The 18,434-nt window shown below is 39.4% G+C and overlaps 1 protein-coding gene across 1 annotated transcript in view; it reads left to right on the top strand.

Annotated features, from left to right (window-relative positions):
• dhrs13a.3 (dehydrogenase/reductase (SDR family) member 13a, duplicate 3) overlaps window positions 1-18,189 on the top strand; it is a 162,438-nt gene extending 144,249 nt beyond the window's left edge. The window contains exon 7 of the mRNA XM_058633676.1: window positions 18,082-18,189. The gene's annotated coding sequence lies outside the window, so the exon portion shown is untranslated. The remainder of the gene's footprint in view (window positions 1-18,081) is intronic.
• Window positions 18,190-18,434: the final 245 nt, after the last annotated feature.

The following is an 18,434-nucleotide window of genomic DNA, read 5'->3' as shown; positions in this document are numbered from 1 at the left end:
TTAAACAGTGTGTTTTTCTTGTTGTATTGTCTCTTGCGACATACTGACCTGCTCTGAAAAGCACATGGAGGACAGAATGTGAATCACAACACAAAATGAATATTGTCAACAGAGACAGTGGCATTTATGCTACAATGAAATAATTAAAGTGATAAAACCATGTTTATTATAGCAGTGAATTAAAAAAGCAGTTGCCTAAATTAGTCTTTTTTTCAGTCCACCCATCCACTCTCTTTCTGTGAATTATTTGGAGCTTTCTCTCTATTCTCTATTTCTATTTGGAGTCCTTTCTCACATGAGTTCGCATGAACTTTGTCTGGAAGTTTGACCACTGAGCTGACAGGAGAAGTCAGGAGAGACGTTTGTGGACATTTGCATTCTCGCATACAGCTTCTCTGGTTAATCTGAAGAAAATGTCTGGACTTTAGTGCATGAAAGCAGTTATGGTGAGATCAGTGTTTGGCACAAGGTGGGGATGACACTGAGAAAAAAAAAGAAAAAAGAGGTGAACCTGGAACTTAGTTCAGTGTCACAATCAAACAAGGCACTGTGCATGGTGTTTGGCATCAGTTCAGCTGAAAGCTGCTTAAACTCACTGAGCGTCCAGTACTGCATCACATGTCCCTCCAAATATATTTGCTGTTGTTGTTGCTGCTGTTGCCGCTGTATCTTGGGCACTAGACTTATGTGAAGTGGCTGGATGAGCTACCAAACAGATGTCTACCTACATTCACAGTGCGCCTTTCAACATACAACTGCAGTATGTAGCAGTCTGGATGTTATGCTTCAGACACTTCACTTTTGCACTAATTTATTTAAGGTTAAATGATAAAATGACACAAATGAATACACAAAAACATAGTCGATTTTTTTTTGATATATATATATATGTTTGGAAAACAGAGTAAACACACACAAACATAAGAAAATAAGGCAGACAATATTCTTCTATTGAATCTAATCCCCTAATCTACATGCCTGTAGACTGTGGTGAAACACACAGTCACCCACAATAGCACGCAGACAGGACAGCATAAGATATCAGAATTTCAAATGTATCTTGAGTTATGAAGGCTTCAAAAGCACCAAATACACCAAGGACACTTCATCCTTAAAATAGTCACCTGTATTCTTTATAGCAACTGCTCTCAGGACACCGACTGTCCTTGGACTGACAGCTTTTGTCACCAATGAAAGTTGGTGTTCAATTTGTGTCTGTGTTTCCGTCAGCTGTCAATCCAACAGCTGTCAATCCACACACACTGTGGCCCGGAGGCTACAGGGGCCTTTCGGACTCCTGTCAAATGTAGTTTAAAAAGTAATGACTTAGATTAGATTGCAAATCAGAAAGGCATCAATTTTTTTTTTTTTTTTCCAGTGGATTAACTAATGCAAATTTATGTATGCAGCATATTTCAGGAGGGTATTGAGTGGACTATAAAGGTTGTATATGGGTTATTTTATATGTGAATGTGAATGTTATATGTGCAGTAAGACCTGCAGCATCATACACACTCGTAGACCGAGTGTGTGTGTGTGTGTGAGAGAGAGGTTTGATTGAGGCACGATAGATGGCAAGAAGAATTTAAACACGGCGAGAGAGAACTGAAGGTCACTAGAGCTTCTCACCCCACATACACACATGGCACAAAACAAACACACACTCTCGCTAAACTTGGGCTCTCTCACACATGCACAGTCATGTGTGCACACACACACACACACTGACGTCCCTCTCAGCTCTTAACGGTTGCGGAAAACCAATAAAATTGCAAATTTCCCTTCATATTTTCACAATATCCTAAATAAACAGCAGCCTAGCTTTGCATATCCCCTCTCTCTCTCTCTCTCTCTCTCTCTCTCTCTCTCCCTCTCTCACCAACATTAAATATTAATCCATATGTGGCTAGGATGACTTCAATCAGTGGAGAGTTGGCATATAGGGAGACGGTGGCTGCCCCCTCTAGGTAAACAGTGAGGAGATTGTTAACACCCCACCACCACCACACACTTGCATGCACGCGCACACACACACACACACGCCACCACCACCTGAACCATCACCACTTCCATCACAGGACAAATGCTCCTTCTATTTACACAAACATGCCTCTCTACGGAAAACTGTGGAAGGAACATGTTCACACAGGCCTGTGTGGAATCTTGCCAAAGTGACATTGGAAAAAAAAAAAAAAAAATCATAGCTGAAAATCAACAATAGTGATAAGCCAGAGCAGGGACTTCTGATGATGAATAAATGAATAATAAAAGTTTTAATGGAGCACTTCACAGGCTAAATTGACAGGCGGGCCAGAAGCCAGAAGCATTTCAAAGCTGCTCCTTTTTCAAGATTCAAAAAACAGAATATGTAGCAGGTGAAGTTAACTGTCACACAGTATCACCTTTCAGTTTAGAGTTACAGTACTTTTCACAGCAGGAGTAAGTAAATTGTTGAGCAGCACATAATAAATTTACTCAATATTTGTATATAAGTGAGCAGGTTAAGCTGCTAAGAAAACTGCAGATGTACTGATCACAAATTAAGACACACAGAATAGGATAAGGCCTTAAATAAAAATCCCCATACAATCTTTTTCTTTGTCATTTTTAAAGAGATGCTGACACGGCATCATTTAAAGAACTAACTAAACAACTCTAAACATAATGCCGCTACAGAAATACCACAACAAACCGAGAAGTATATTTGCACGCAGCATGCACGCTCTGTGAAAACCTTTTTCACACAGACACAGAATGAACCAACCAGGGTGAAAAATATAGAATAAAATATCGAATACAATTACAAGAGCAAGAGAGAGAGGTGGAATAATGACATTATAAAAAAATATAAAGAAATAAGCTCAATAGGTTCTTGTGATTGCACGTGTGTAATCATGTAAATCCCACTCTGTGTTTGTGCTGCCGTCTTGGCCAGGTCACTCTTGAAAAAGAGGTTTTAAATCTCAATGAGTTTTTTTACCTGGTTAAATAAAGGAAAATAATAATAATAATAATGTTTTCCAAAAATAGTGTTTTTCATTGTTACTTTTTACATGTGGATAAAAAGCCGATAAGATATAAAAAATAAACTTTAGTGGATTCACCTAAACTTGTTTCCATGTGTGCAGCCAGACAACTGGACTAAGTGCTTTCTTTCATTCAGAATGAAGACTCCCTTTACTTATGAATTACCATTAACTCATCACATTTGTTCAAGCACAACTGTGCACAAGAGTGTCTGATCTCACCTGTGATTCTTCAAGAATAATTTCACTCCAACCCTTCATTACATTATATCTTAATAAACACCATCAACTTAAAACAATATTATGTGATATTATTTTATACTGATATAATGTGTCAACAAAACTGAAGGCCCACTGTGCCCGTGTACCTTTACATCCAGAAAGAGCATCTCCCTTTCCTTCCCCTCCCTCTGTCTCATCCCCATTTCTCTAAGTGCATGAGAGAGTAAATACTGCTGTGAAGCCACAAGGGGCAGCAGAGGTACATGCTATTTGCAGCTTGTTGGATCAGTGTGTCTCAAAGAAAGAAAGAAAGAAAGAAAGAGAGGAAGAGACACTTTCATGGCGATGCAAAACAAAGACAGAAAAAATACAAAGCATGACAAAAACAAACAGATTTTAATAGAACTTGCATAAACAAGTAACAGCCTAAATACAAACAATACAACCAACGAGAAACGAGAACAAACAGAAATGCTTGAGAGAGGCGAAAAACTGAAGCAATGAAATACCAAAAAAAGAAAGACAAAGACAACAATGTGGCAAAGAAAACAAACAGCCGGAAAATAAAGTAAATAAAGATTACAAGTCTTTTTTTAATGGAGGACAAAAAAAGTTGTGAAACATGTGACACATATTTATCAATTGTTCATTGTCTCTCTGATCTAAACATGGGATTCACTGACAGTTTTAGCATTCAAAGTTCAAACAGATCTAAGTACAGATTACCCATTTGTGTACAGCTTGTGTGTATGCATTTATTATTATTAGATTTTTTGTCTTACTTTCTTTACACCAGATTCCCTTCCTGGCAAAACCCTCGCATTAATATCGACACTAGGAGTAAAGCGTCTGTGGCCCCATCGTGACTGCGAGCAATTTAGAATATCCAATTAATAAATGGATACCTTGCTCAGGGGTAGCCCAGCCTTTGACCTGACAGGGATTCAAACCCACAACCCTCCAGTTACAAGTCCATTTCCCTTCCACTCGGGCAATATTTTCTCAGCTAACACCTGCAGGTTTGAGCGATTGAAACTGATCTGGTGCATTAGTGCAGGGGTTTTGTTGTGCTAAAATTGACATACTGTTCACAATATAGTGGGACTAGTTGTACAGCATATTGTCAAGGTAGCCTAAATATGTATTTGGTTATAGTTTTTGTTTGCAGTGATGAATGTAAAACTGATAGGGACAAAGTCACATCCCTGCTTTCCTGCAAAAATATGTTCCAGTTTTATCTGAAGCTAAAACGAAAGCTTCTGCTCTGTGAAGATAATAACATGAAGATAATCAAACAGTATCTTCCACAGTGACACTATCTTCCAAAGATACATTTTTTTTTTTATCATATACTGTATAATGTCCCTTTGTTTAACACCCAGCTCAGCTTCAGCAGTGCTGCAACAGGGCAGACAACGCACAACTGCCCGGGGGCATCTCCTGATCAATATGCTTACTTTTTAACTAATAAAAGGTAACTTTTTGAGTTTTGTGTTGTTGTTTTTTCTCAAAACTTTATGAATCGTGTCTGATTTATCTTTTTATCTCAAACTTGGCTTGATTTCTGTCCTTGAAGAGAAATGTAATGTATTATTTTTTTTTTTAAATTAATATCTTTTGATGTTATGGACACCGTGTGATCCTTGATTTAACACCTGACAACTGAAAAACACATTTCCTGTTGTTCACTTTCCCAATCGTCACCCCGGATTAATTACATGTTCCCATCACTCCTCCACTTCACACTCTATTCTTTCTCATCCTCTCCCTTATTCTAATTCTCAAACATTCAAAGTTGTCTTTTCTTAATTTTTCTTCCCCACCATCTTCCTCCCATATGCATCTCCCCCACTGCACTTGTCTCACCATGGACACCTCGGCTAAAAACCTGCCAGACACACACACATAAATCCATCCCCACATGTTCACACTCAGTCAGAGAACCAGAGTCCCCTCCTCCATGATGGACCGGGATTGGCTCCCACTGTCACAGTGTGTGATTGCGACCTCTGTTTGACCTGCTTGGGAAATATGGCGTCCCCAGGTTATCTACATAATGCACAGGGAGAGAGGGGTGAAGGAAGCCATCTCTGAACAAGGGAGGAGGGGGAGAGAGAGAGGGAGAGGGAGGAAAATAAAGAGCCTGGGCAAGACGATATTATAGCTGAGGACAGAATTTGATTATATAGACACAAGTGTTGGCTAAATGACAAAGACAGATGCTGTATTTCAATAGAAGCCAAGGAAGGAACAACATGTGTTTTTATTGTAGTTGTGAGGGAAAAATAATTTAAGAATGCTTAAAACTGTAGTGCGGTAACTCTTCGATTTTATTAAATGTCCATTATATTCGATGTGCTCAACATAACTATCGTGTGAGTAATTTTAACAACTCACATGATGGTCGTGTTAATGACCTCAAGGTGCCAAGGGTTAAAAAACCCAAGGACTCCCACAACAAAATCACAACTGCAGAAGCCTTTTGATTTGTTTAATTGGCATTTACTCCCGGGTCAACTTTGTTTCCAGCTCCGATCAGCATTACTGCATTATGCAAGACCCAGGTGAACACACTAAAAATACCTGAAACTAATGATCGAGACCATTACCTCCTCAGGAAAGTGTTAACTGGCGTAAATCAAGTGGGACGTATAAGCTCTTTTTAGGATAGACCTCCATGTTTGTGCAGTCCTCGAGGTGAGAGGCAAAAAGGGCTGGGGAGAAAAACCTGGAGAGGAAGGGGGTAAAGAAGTGGATATTTAAAGGGAGAAACTAGGAACTGCTGTAAAACAGTTGCATGCAAATGATCTCAGAGTAGTTGTTATGATGACAATAATGATAATAATATTATAATAATGTTAATAACAGCAGCAATGAGAGCAGCAGACATTCAGTGGTGCTAGTGTTAATAATAAGAAGCAAGAGTTGTTTAAATTGGAATCAAGTTATTTTGTTATTGTGCCTCTTTTTCTGTTATTTTGCTTCCTTTTCAATCTTTCATCAGACGTAAAAAGGACAAAACAACCGTCAGGCATTTTACTCGCGTAACACCTTAATATGTGGCACATTACAATGTAACTTAATGCGGAAGCAGTGCAAGAATTATCTGTATGCTGAGCCCTTAAACGGCAACTAAAAGCCTAAGGTCATTGATCATCTTCAAACATAGCACAATGAAGCATAATCCCTCCCCATAATACCATTCTCATAATCATCATGACAACTGGCTGGCTGCTTCCCACACAAATAAAACACACTTGGAAAACAGTTAAAAAAAAAAAAAAAACACGGGCGCATTTAAGAAGTGGACCATTACGACACAGTCACTCTCCTTTCATTTTTTTTTTTATGATAGCAAACGATCAATTATCCAGATGGCAAGGGGAGTGGAGGGACGGCTGGCTTTGTCCACAAACACACACACACACGCTGACTATAGCACACATTTACACAGTCAGAGATAAACAAAGATACATAAATTCAAAAGCAGAAAACATACCCTGTGATACACACCGCTGCATGCACACACACACGAGTCATAAACATCTGTTGTGTTGTACATGCAGGTATCCCGCCATGCTGCCCATAGCGGCAGCAAGTGCACAGATGAGGCCCGCAGCTGCTCCGTGCTTCCCAGTGAGAGTAAAGCACTGCTGTGATGGATAAGGTGGGATTCTTCTAATTGACAGTTTGCGGGGGAAACAGATGGTTTATTTGTTGGCATTTATCACGTCTTTATGACCAGCAGAAGATAACGTCACGGCAAAAGAAGAGCTCTTATTTGAGTCTGTTACAAGTGTTATAGTGTTACCGTAACACCGTGAAGCTCCAGTACTTGGGTGTCGAAACACCTTGATATTACGATCCTTTCCTTAATCAGGTCATTTGGGTGGCCAACTGCAACCCTGTGGCTTCCTCCCTCTTGTTCCTACAAGACATAACTGCATCTTCAATCACATTTTCGTAAATAACATATTTTATGAACCAAACTGATGTGACTCACTTACATGTCTTTGGTCTGGAACAATAGGGAACAAACCCTTTGAGGTTTTGTCTTAAACTGGTCTAAAGAAAAAAAATAATCCTTAAAAAACATAATCGAGAATGCAGTTTAGTTGTGTTCATGGGAACATAATTATTGATGGTTGCAAATCACGCTGTTTCAAAATGCAATGATCCATTAAATGAACATGATATATTTATTTTGGAGGTTATAGATGTGCATATCTCCCCTTATCATTCACTTCCAGAACATCCTCAAATGTGCATGTGTGTCATGGCACATATGCATCTCCAAGCACCTGTAGGCGTGTGAGTGTTTGTGTGTGTGTGTGTTTGTTTGTGTGTGTGTTCATCAGCATCCCTACCTCCTGGAGTTTCCATTATGCCCATGACCATTCTATAAAATGGAGGTCATATCAGGTGCCATTTCTTCCAACCCCACCTCATCCAAAATGCATCATTTTCCCACAAATGGCACATGCATGATGCTTTCAGCAGTGGAAAAAATCCCCGGTGAAACGCAGCATTACTGCTGCTGCTTACTTTAAACAGCGATGAAGAGACAAACCGACACTCAAACAAATGGACAGTATCCGCGACATGCACAAACACACACACACACACACACACACTCTATCACACACGCATACACACTCTCATTTAGTCATGAATATTTATCTGCAGGAAGACAAACTTTTTCTGCAGAAAATTTAAATATAATAGCGTTTTCATTTGGATTCTAACCAGTGACAGTCTGGTACATACCATATCTTACAGTACATGCTGCTACAGCACATGAGTATAAGTGTATTTACATTGCTAGATAACTTTGAAACATTACAGCCTCATGTCTGTCATCAAGGCCTCCTATTATTTAGAGTGAAATAAAATAATCACTTCCTACAGAGTCATTACTCACTTCCCTTAAAGCTATGATCCGTAGTATATTTAAAAAAAAAAAAAAAATTGTCTTTGGTTTGTCGCTATAGTCATCAATAAATAAAAGTGGGGGAAAAAAAGGTAAATGGTTTATATTGTGCTTGTCTATATTCAAAACACTTAACAATACACTTAAACCATTCACCCATTTGCACACATGCATAGAGTCTTGTTATCTATATTGTCCATTTACATGCTGTGAGCATACTGATAGTTGCAATAAGCAGAAAACGCCCTAATTGTTTGAAGGCCCTGTAAAAAAAAATGTGTAGCGCTTTAAGATAGTACAGTGTGTTGTGTATTACTGATGGCACTTTCCATTATACAGTTCCAGCTTTTTTTTTGCTTTTACATTAGGGATAGTACCTGGTACCTGGCGAGCTGAGCCAATATTAAAATGTGACGTCAACAGACTGCCGGCCATTGATTGGTCAGAGAGTCCTCACTGGAAGAGTCACTGTAGATCAGTTAAAAAGACTTGAAAACTTAAAAATCTAGAAAACCTTCACTAATCTCCAAAATTTCAATCACAAGCCATTTCGGGTACCTGAATTGGCTTCATTTTCTAGACTCACAGACTTACATGCAGCCCGTAGTGACCACAAGAAGCGGTTAGCCAGGAAAACATGGACAGAGATTATTTTAAGTGACATAATAATACATGTTTGTGTGTCTAACCGCCTCATTCAGGGACACAAAACAATTACTCACTGTATTACATCCTGTCTAGCACCTTCCTCTTATGTGCATCTGTGGGAACTGGAACACGTGCAGTGAGATCGGAGGCCACAGCTGCCCCCCCCCTCCCTAAAGTGTTACTGCCCCACCATCACGAGGACCACTTTTGGACCCTCGCTGCCCTAACTGCTGTTCAAGTACCACTGTACCCCGCCTTACCCGCCCGCATCATGGCTCAAAACACGGTGCTGTATTGACTGGTCTGGGATCCTCCTCCTCAGGATAGCCTACTTATCCTTGCAGCTCTGCCTCCATCACAAGAAGATAATCTCCCATGATTACCTTCTATTTCTCATCTCTTTCCCGCTCTCTCTGTTTTGTTGCTTTCCACTCCACTCTGTTCTGTTGTTATACGACTGCCACTGACCCTCCCTTCTCACCCCACAGACACACACATGCTCACACCTTGCTTTCTTTTTTCTCCTTTCAGCTCTTTCTTTTTTCATGGGTTTGGAGGTAGCAACAGTGAATAGAGAAGGCCTCAAGTCCACCACGTCCAAGTCTCACTGTGTGTTCTTTTGTACAGGCGGTCCTCAGCCAGCTGCCTATTCACACAGCCCTGCCAATTAGGACCCCATTCAGAGAGCATGAGAGAAGACATGAGATGAAATGAGATTAGTTTACCACCACACACAAAACACAGATACATTTTGGGTCATAGTCTCTTTTTTTTTTTTTCAAAATTTGACCTCAATGACACTTTGACCCGTTTTTCTCATGTGTGCTTCATTTCTAATCGATCTAATCAATACTGATTTTTGACATTTGATACCGAATTTGAATTGAATGTTTGGATTGAATGTGTCTGTGCTACATTAATTATGGTGTGTTACTATTTCCATGCAGGGAAATCTCATTAGAATCTCATGAACAGGGTAACGCAGCAGAGTAAAACAAAGCTACTGACCCTTATATTTCCTTTTTTTATTATTATTATTACTCAAGTGTTGGTTAGACATTAATGACTTAAAATAGACAATTTATTATGAAACAACAAAAAGATCTTATAATAAAAGTCCCTTCCTCACTGTGCCAAATGTCACATTTAACATATTAAATCAAAACTGGAAATGCAATTTTAATTAGCACTTTTATACAAGATTTGCAGCTCAAAATGCTTGACAACAATAAACATATAACAAATGGACAAAGGCTTCTGGGTTCTTCATGAACCAAAACTGGAAGTGCAAATATACTGAATGGCCACACGGGGAAACTTTGCTGGTTGCCAAAATGAATACATTTCAAAGTCTATAGGAAAATGAGTCTACTTCTCACTTGATTCATAACTTCAGTAAACATTTTCCTGAAGAGTTAATGGTCTTAATCTGTAGTCTCTCATCTTCTACATTAGAAAATAATCAATTTTGCTTTGTTGCAAAATGTCGGCACTGCTGAAATTGCGATTGTGGAGGCTTCACAAGAGGAATCCAGATTCTTATGGGTGACATCATGACAGGTTGCCACTTGTTTACAAAATGGGTTGCAGTAGAAGTGTGCTTAATGTGACATTGGATGAACATACATGCCACGTCACATACAGACAGAAAATAAAACCAGCCGGATAATAACGATGGTAATACAAACTAGAGCTCTCCCTTGCTTTACATTGCCAAGAAGGGACTAAATAAATACAAAAAAAGTAAAGATATATATCTCACAACATAGTATACAGAAAAAAGGAAAACAAAACCCATGGAATATATAATACCATGTCTCTAGTTATGTGTTACTTTTATTCTCCTCTTGCCACAGATGAGTTTGAGATTAATTTATTTGCTTTACTCCTGCCATTGATTACATGCACTGCCTTAATCAATCACCCGTGTTTATTCAGCCACTAACCTGCAGTATTTATTCTCATAATGTCACTATTCTGACTTTATTTACCTGAAAGCTTTGCCTCGTGTTAGTCTCCTTGTCTTTTTATGTTCCTCTGCTGATCCTGCCTGCCCGTGCACCAAAACCTGTTTACCCGTTTCTCCAACCTGTGTCTGTAAGCCCTACTTTAGAATGAACTTCCTGCTCCAGTTATGATAGTATAATGTTAAAGAAAACACAATACTTAGAGGTTTAAGGGTCAGTGCATAGAATTAAGTGGCAACTAGTGGTGAAGTTGCAGATTGTGGGCAAAACTCTTCTTTTCCAAGTAATTACGAGAAGCTATGGTGACCTTCAGGTAACATAAACAGGCAAATGGTTTGTCCTGTCCTGTCTGTGCTACTACAGAAATATGGAAGTACAATTCCCTTTGTATGTCAAAAATCCTGGTTGTAATGAAACATTTCCATTACCTTCTGTATCTCTGATAGTCTCTGATAAGAACTGATACCACAAAGACTTGAGCCTTAGATTTGATTTCCCAGGATTATTAGATCACACTCATCTATGTGTTTCTATAGAGAAGACTAGTAGTTATAGATATTGTACATTCTAGTAAAGATTTGGAGATTAAAGGCCTCTGCATATTAAACACGTTATTCATACAATTTAGTTGCAATCTAATAATAATTTTGAACCAATATCCGGTCAATGCAAACGTTCACATCAGTGACAGACTTTCCCTGAGCAATGTAAAAAAAATATTTCTATTGATTTTAAATTATTATTTAAATGATTGATTTTTAAGGTAAAATATCTTAAATATTAAATGCATGAAGCAGATGCCCACAGCTAGGACAGTTTCAAATTAACAGGGCCTGTCCAACAGAAATCCTGTCTATTTATTTTGTATATATATATATGTGAGCACCTGCTCTTCATTGCCAGATGTCATAATTTAGATTTAACCCCCCCCCCCACAAATGCTTCACAGAGATTTCCTCAAATAAACACAGTATATTAAATCCTTAGCAAAACAGTCACTAAAATAAGGGGTAAATGATCTTTTTTTAATGTGTCATGTATTGATTATGGTGATGAAAATAATTCCAGGTGCCATGATTTCCTGCCTTTGCTATTATATTAGATGACAATTTTCTCCCGTGCACCATTTTAAGGGACACGCCCACACAATTTGGGCTCTTGTCTTGAATATAAAATGACCTTTTGTGCGTTACAACAATGGCTAGCCATGCATGTGTTTGTAATGATGGGCCACAGGTGGGTCTGGCTACGTTGGAGAGGTTAACTCAAGGAGGCAATTCTGGTACTTTTACATCCCTGAAAGCTTTAATCAACCCAGACACCAAGTTACACATTCACTTCCTTGTGTTGGCTGCCACACTCACACTCGCCCCACTACAATGGCCCTCTAATCTCGCTCTGTAGAGCAATCATTAACAGCCCGATTCCACTGTGGCGGAGATGGGTGGAATAAAAAGAAAGAGGAATGTTGGGAGGGGAGTAGAGGAGGGGCCTGTAATGGATACTATGGCCAGTAATTAGGCATCAGGTCCCGTGTTAAAGTGTCGTGACTTTGGGAGAGCTATTTAGCCTGCTAATGAGTCTCTAACAGTTTATTGATGCCACTTCTCCCATCACTTTTCTGACGCTTGCTTCCCTTCAACCCATTTTTCCCTCTGCCCTGTGGGACTCCCTAAGCAACCATTGTGGCTAATTAATTGAAATTAGGACAGATCAAATGCATTCCAACTTTTCTCATATGAGCAGAAGTACCTAAGGGAATGAAATTCCAATTTAGAAACTTGGGGATTTCTGCTCCGCCCCTTGAACAGTGTTAAACGAGGATTCTTAATATGTGCATGAGGCACTAATGCATCTGAGTAATAGGCGCTAATCTACAGGCCATTTGATTCATTGTGATACAAAGGCATTTGTATCAACATGGTAGTATACTTTTAGGCTTTACTGCTTTGCCTTAGGGCATATTTTTCCCCTCAATGTCCAATTGCATTCTCGGGCGAGTGGCAACATATTAAGACTTTTGATTACAGTAACTTACGTTTTGTTTTTCTATGCTTTCTGGCTCTTTTATGAAGTGCTGCAGGACCATCGTGAACCACCTATTTGTGTTGTTCCTAAAACTTGTGTGGAAACAGCCTTAATAATCTCTAAATAATAAACAAAAAGCACAAACGTCATACTAACATACACTTGTACGGAGCTAAATAAATGGCTGAAAGAGAAGAGAGACAATATAAACATTCTTGGCCTTTTCGAATGAACGCTTTTTGTGTCTGAGCTTTGAACTATGATATGTATTAGCACCATTTACAGATACACCTTAATGATGAGTGGCTACCGAAGCAAAATATAAGGAAGTTAAAAAAATCAGCAATCTAATAGGTTCAACGATATAAGAAGATCTAATCTGTAAAGGTCCTTAAGTGTGGTTGCATGAGGTATTGGCACACTGTCGGCACTGCCTTCACCAAACATGCTGCCGTCTCCAAGAACCAGCCCGGACATGACTGTTCACTGGCACTGAAAATGTGGCTGCCAGCAGGGACACAAGGAAAAACAGATTTTACCCACTCCACAAAACCTCAGCTAATAAAATCTACACCTGCTCAGGGTCTATTCCATCTCAAGAATATGATTGCCATTTATTCCTCGCCATTAGACAGACTTGAAACTGAAGTGTGTTGACTGCTCGCTCTTCCACACTAAAGTCATCAGTGTGTCAGCGTTTGCCGCTCACAGGGACAAACGGGCTGCTGCGCTAATGCTGCCTTTTTTTGGTAAGTTTGTTTCACTTTGTTAATTCCAAACAGAACATTTCAAATAACAAAGTCACAAAAAAAAAAAAACGACTGGTGTTCAGAATTTTTTTAATATTATTTCCATATATTTATTTTGGAAACGTATTCATTAACCTCTGAAACATCTAGTGGCCTAAATTATTAGTATTCATTTTTTTATTCATTTACATGAAAAATGTTTTTTTTGTGACTATAGTAAAGCACAGGAATTTAGTTTTATGTTTATGATTAAATTGAACTGTTGAAAAGAAATGTGTGTCATATCCAAACTATAGATACAATAATAATATGTTATCAACAAATCATTCTAGGACTAAGACCAAATCATATATGAAGTCCAACAACTGTTTGAATCACCACACAACTGTATTTGCTATGTAGCTGCACACATTTGCAAAACCATGTTTAAATATTTTTTTTGAATCAAGTTCAGCAATAATAATAATACTTAATAATATTTTTTGTTCTTAATTTGCTTGTAGTCTTTTATTTTCTATGATAGTAAACACCTTTGAACAGTAACATTAAACACAACCTGCAAGACAACAGCAAAACAAAGAGATATTAAAAACAGTGTTAAAAAAAAACAAAACGCGATTCCTTCTTCGCTCAGCCTTCTCTTCCTGTTTGTGTTCAGCGTCAGCCGTACAGGGAAAATTGAAGGAGTCAGCGCAGCACAGAGTGAATGGCTCCGCTGGGGTTGAAAGAAAGCAGGGCCGTATGTCTTCTTTAAAAGTCAATCTCTCCCTCTTGTGTACTGATTAAGAGGCCTTATTGGCATGTACATCTGTATTAACACAGCTATCAGTGACCTTCTGTGTGCGTGCATGTGTGTGTGTGTGTGTGTGTGTGTCTGGCCAGGCGAGGCGGGAAGAGCCCCGCCACATTGATTCACAAAAGAAAAGGGCTGCTTCACGCTTGTCACAGGGACTTTGGGAGGGGTGGGGGGGGCGACTAAAAACCCCCTCAGGGTGGAGGGTGGGACTCGACACCCACCTAGACAGAGTACGGGGCACCCGGCGAGAGAAAAGTGCCCACCCCTTTGTCCAGCTGACTCCCTTTTCTCCCCACATCACACATACACCAATACTGAAACACACCACAGGGACTAGGATTAAACCCAAGAGAGGTCCACAATAGGTGCACATGTGTCCCCCTCAGCCAGCCTCGGCCCATTCAGGTCCTCTGCTACTCGCCAACCTAACAGGGATTAGGCTTAATGAACTGGAAGGAGTTAACAATAAATGAATCAGGGCCCATAAGCAGCCTCCTAATTCCATTTTGTGTTCTGCTGCTTTTCTTTCCTCCCTTTCTGTTTGAACACAAGGTGTAATCCACTTGACTATCAAAGGTGCAGGGAGAGTATGAATTGAAACTAGCCCTGCCACATACACACACATATACACACGCGCGCCTGCCCCCCCGATGCAGCTTGCTGATACCATCTGCTACCGTCAATACTGACTAGAAACCCACAAACACACACACTTTGGAGAAAAATAATAACAATTCAAATATATTTTTTATATTCCTTTCTAATTAAACCATTAAAAACCCAATTCAAAGAAGCTACTGAAGAATGGAATAGCTAATTAAATGTATTATTATTGAATGCAGCCTACTGTATAGAAAGTGTTGATGTAGCCTTCAGGGGGAATGTAATATGTTTGTTGTTTGTGGTTGCAACAGCACATTTGGGCACATTTTTTAATTTCCTCTGTAATTATGCCTTTCCGGGGCTTTGTCAGGAAATGTTCAGACATCTCAATATGAAATCAACTTGTTATTTAGATATTTTACAAGTCAATTAGGCTGTTCAAAAGATGCAGAAGAAGAGGTAAAACGAGGAAAATAGAGGAAAGGAGAAAATGCAAGGCTTTCTCATCTGATAAATCCCGTCTGTGTGTGTTTTAACTTGTTTTGCTGACTGTTTCTTTGTGCATGTGTGTGTCTGTGTGTGTGAGGCTACTTGTGCATCAGTGCAGGGAGCTCCTGCCTGCATCAGCGTGTCGTTCAGTGTTTGTATTGACTCTAGTCTCTGAGGAAAAAACCTGCACATTCCTCTTCCCTGCCCATGTTTTTTAATTGGAGTGGCTGTATAGTGGCACACGCACACACACACACACACACACACACACACAAACATAAATTTGATCAGTTTCTTTTAATAATGTGGAGGAAACAGGAAAATGTAGAAATGTTGAAACAAACATTAGGTGACAAAAATATTACTGTCAAGAGAAACTTGTCTCATATCTGACATCGAGGTGTTTTTGAATCATGAATGTAGACTTAGTTATGAATTGTATCACTGTATCAGTGGTTTTATTGGACAAAAGTGAAATAGACATACATACTATATACTGTTCTAGAAAGAAAGCTGAGCATAACTCAGCTAAGAAGTACAAATTGCCAAGGACATACAAGATGACATGTAACAAGATGCTTTGTTTGAAACAAAGGCACTCATTTTAATTCTATTTTTTTTTCACATGAATATTTTAATCTTATAACATAAAGAATAACCAAAAAGATCACATGCTGAGCTAAAACACAAACAAACATGGGTGTTATTAAATGAATTAAAAATTCAGTTGAAAAATTACATTGAAACACAATCCTTGACTTTATCAAACAACACAGTTATTTAATATAATGTTTTTTTTCTTATGATAGCAATTAAACCGGTGCACATTTTATGGTTGACAATGCCAAATACACATTTTAACAACAACCCTGAATTAATGCTTTTAAATGTTAACATTATGTTGGTGTGAGGAGCAAAAATTAGTTGGATCGTATCAGTATTTTATCAGCCACAGTTAGTTTGAGAGTCCTTTTTGAAACATTTTATTTCCTTTATTTTGAATATAGCAATAAAATAAAGAACGTATACGAGTATTGCAACCTTTTTGTTCCCACTCCACAGCACTTTAACACGCAGAGTGAATTCTTTCACCTTGATTTTAGAGAGAATCTGTTTCATCTGTGTTGTTTGCGGTGACTGTTGTCAGAAAGTTTGCCTGATCTTCTGACCTGCAGGTGATGAATCTAGATAATCAATGACCAAGACCATTTATACTACAGAATATATGAAGGGTAGAAACAAATCTCCACATGTTGTTATTTGCATCCAAAAGTCCAATTAAGTCCCAGAATGAAGGGATCACTCTCTATTTGTGTAGTAGATGTCAACACACCACTCCTGCCTCCACACACACATGCACCCACACTCCAGGAGGTCAACATTCAGTGATTCCTAATGTAATCCTGTCTCCACTAGGTGCAGAAATACACCCGTAGTGGAGGCTCCACCTGATAAGTGTCTGCAATTCCAGAGGCAATCACATCTAAAATAAGATCGCATCCAGCTCAATCGCAAGTAGAGGTCAAGCCGGGTTCATCTCCTGTCCTGTGCTGCCATGACACACAGAGTATGTTTTCATGCACAGTTACAGGTGTAAGTCAAATACACTGTTTAATTGGACTACTGTCCTTGTCCTTGTAGACAAGCACGAGCGGGGAATTGATTTATTGAAGCAACTGTGTCACCTTTCATCTCGTTAGTATTAGGCCCTTTCGGGGTTTATCTTTTGGCTGGTTGTTAACATCTCAAGCACCATTCCAAGTCCTCCTATACCTTGCATGAACCTTGAAATATTCAATTCTTTGAGCTGGCAGAGATTAAACTGTGTCAGTCCTAAAAATGTGCTGGCCTGGATTTAACCATGTTTTCTCACTGTTGTCTTGTTCTGTTTGGTGACTTCTATTATTTCTTGGTCAAAGCATGGAGGTGTAACTGTGGAGCATGTGCACACAGGCCAGCTTGAGTCTGACTTTGTACACTTTTAGTCCAATTTTAGTTGGACTAACATAATAATTGCATGGCTTGTAAATGTATTTATCTAAGTCAACATAGTAATCTCAGGACAAAGGAGAACTGTAACAGCTTTGTTGATTTGTTCAAATCTCACAGACAACACATCTGTGAGCATAGCTGATATTTGGTGGCAGGTCTACATAGAAATGGACCATTGCCTCGCCTCAAATGCTTCCATCAAAGTAAATAATCTAAAGATAAAAATTCAGTTCAGTTGTCACCAGGTCGATGTTGATGAGGTTGATGAGTCAAACCTTAATAATTTATTTATTAATTTTTGTGATCGAAATTCAATGTTGAACCCCCCTTCCTTTCAAAATGAAATCTAAATATCTTTACCCCTCGGGGGGGGGGGGGGGGGGGGGGGGGGGGGTTAGACTGTTACCCCACAATCCAAACCCAATTCTGAATCAGTGTGTGGATTGACGGCGCCGTCACTCCTAGAATCTGATGAGGCCTGTCATTTTCCTCGCAGCGCTGATGAGGACGCTTCTGCAGACGCATCATTAGAATATGAAAGAGGAAATAAGGGGTCAGAAGTTTCCTGGATGGCTTTCATGAAAACTTTTCTTGATTGGGACATTTTGTGACTGTCATTTCCTCCCGCCAGCTCTCCCCCATCCCTGTTGACGATTTGAAGCATCTCGTGATTGTTTGGCGGTGTCCGAGGCGATCCAGGCGCCTGCTATGCTGTTGGCTCGGTGGATGGGAAGCGGCCAAATCAATCCTCAGCTGTCAAAGGGGACGTGGTGCAGGTGTGTGGGAGTGTGTGTGTGTGTGCATGTGCGTGTGTTGGTGGTGCGTGTGTTGCTGGTGGGAGGGGGGTTGGGGGGTATCACATTTACATTTATATATGAATGTAGATGCCTGCAGCGGGGGCTGCCATCAACATGTTAAGATGTTGACATGCTAATCACAGGGCTAGGGGATGCCACCTGTCCAGTGAGGTGAAGGGGAAAAGGC

The sequence above is a fragment of the Solea solea genome, chromosome 7 (genome assembly GCF_958295425.1).
Source record: "Solea solea chromosome 7, fSolSol10.1, whole genome shotgun sequence".
Lineage (NCBI taxonomy): Eukaryota > Metazoa > Chordata > Actinopteri > Pleuronectiformes > Soleidae > Solea > Solea solea.
This window is presented reverse-complemented; position numbering and strand designations above follow the sequence as displayed.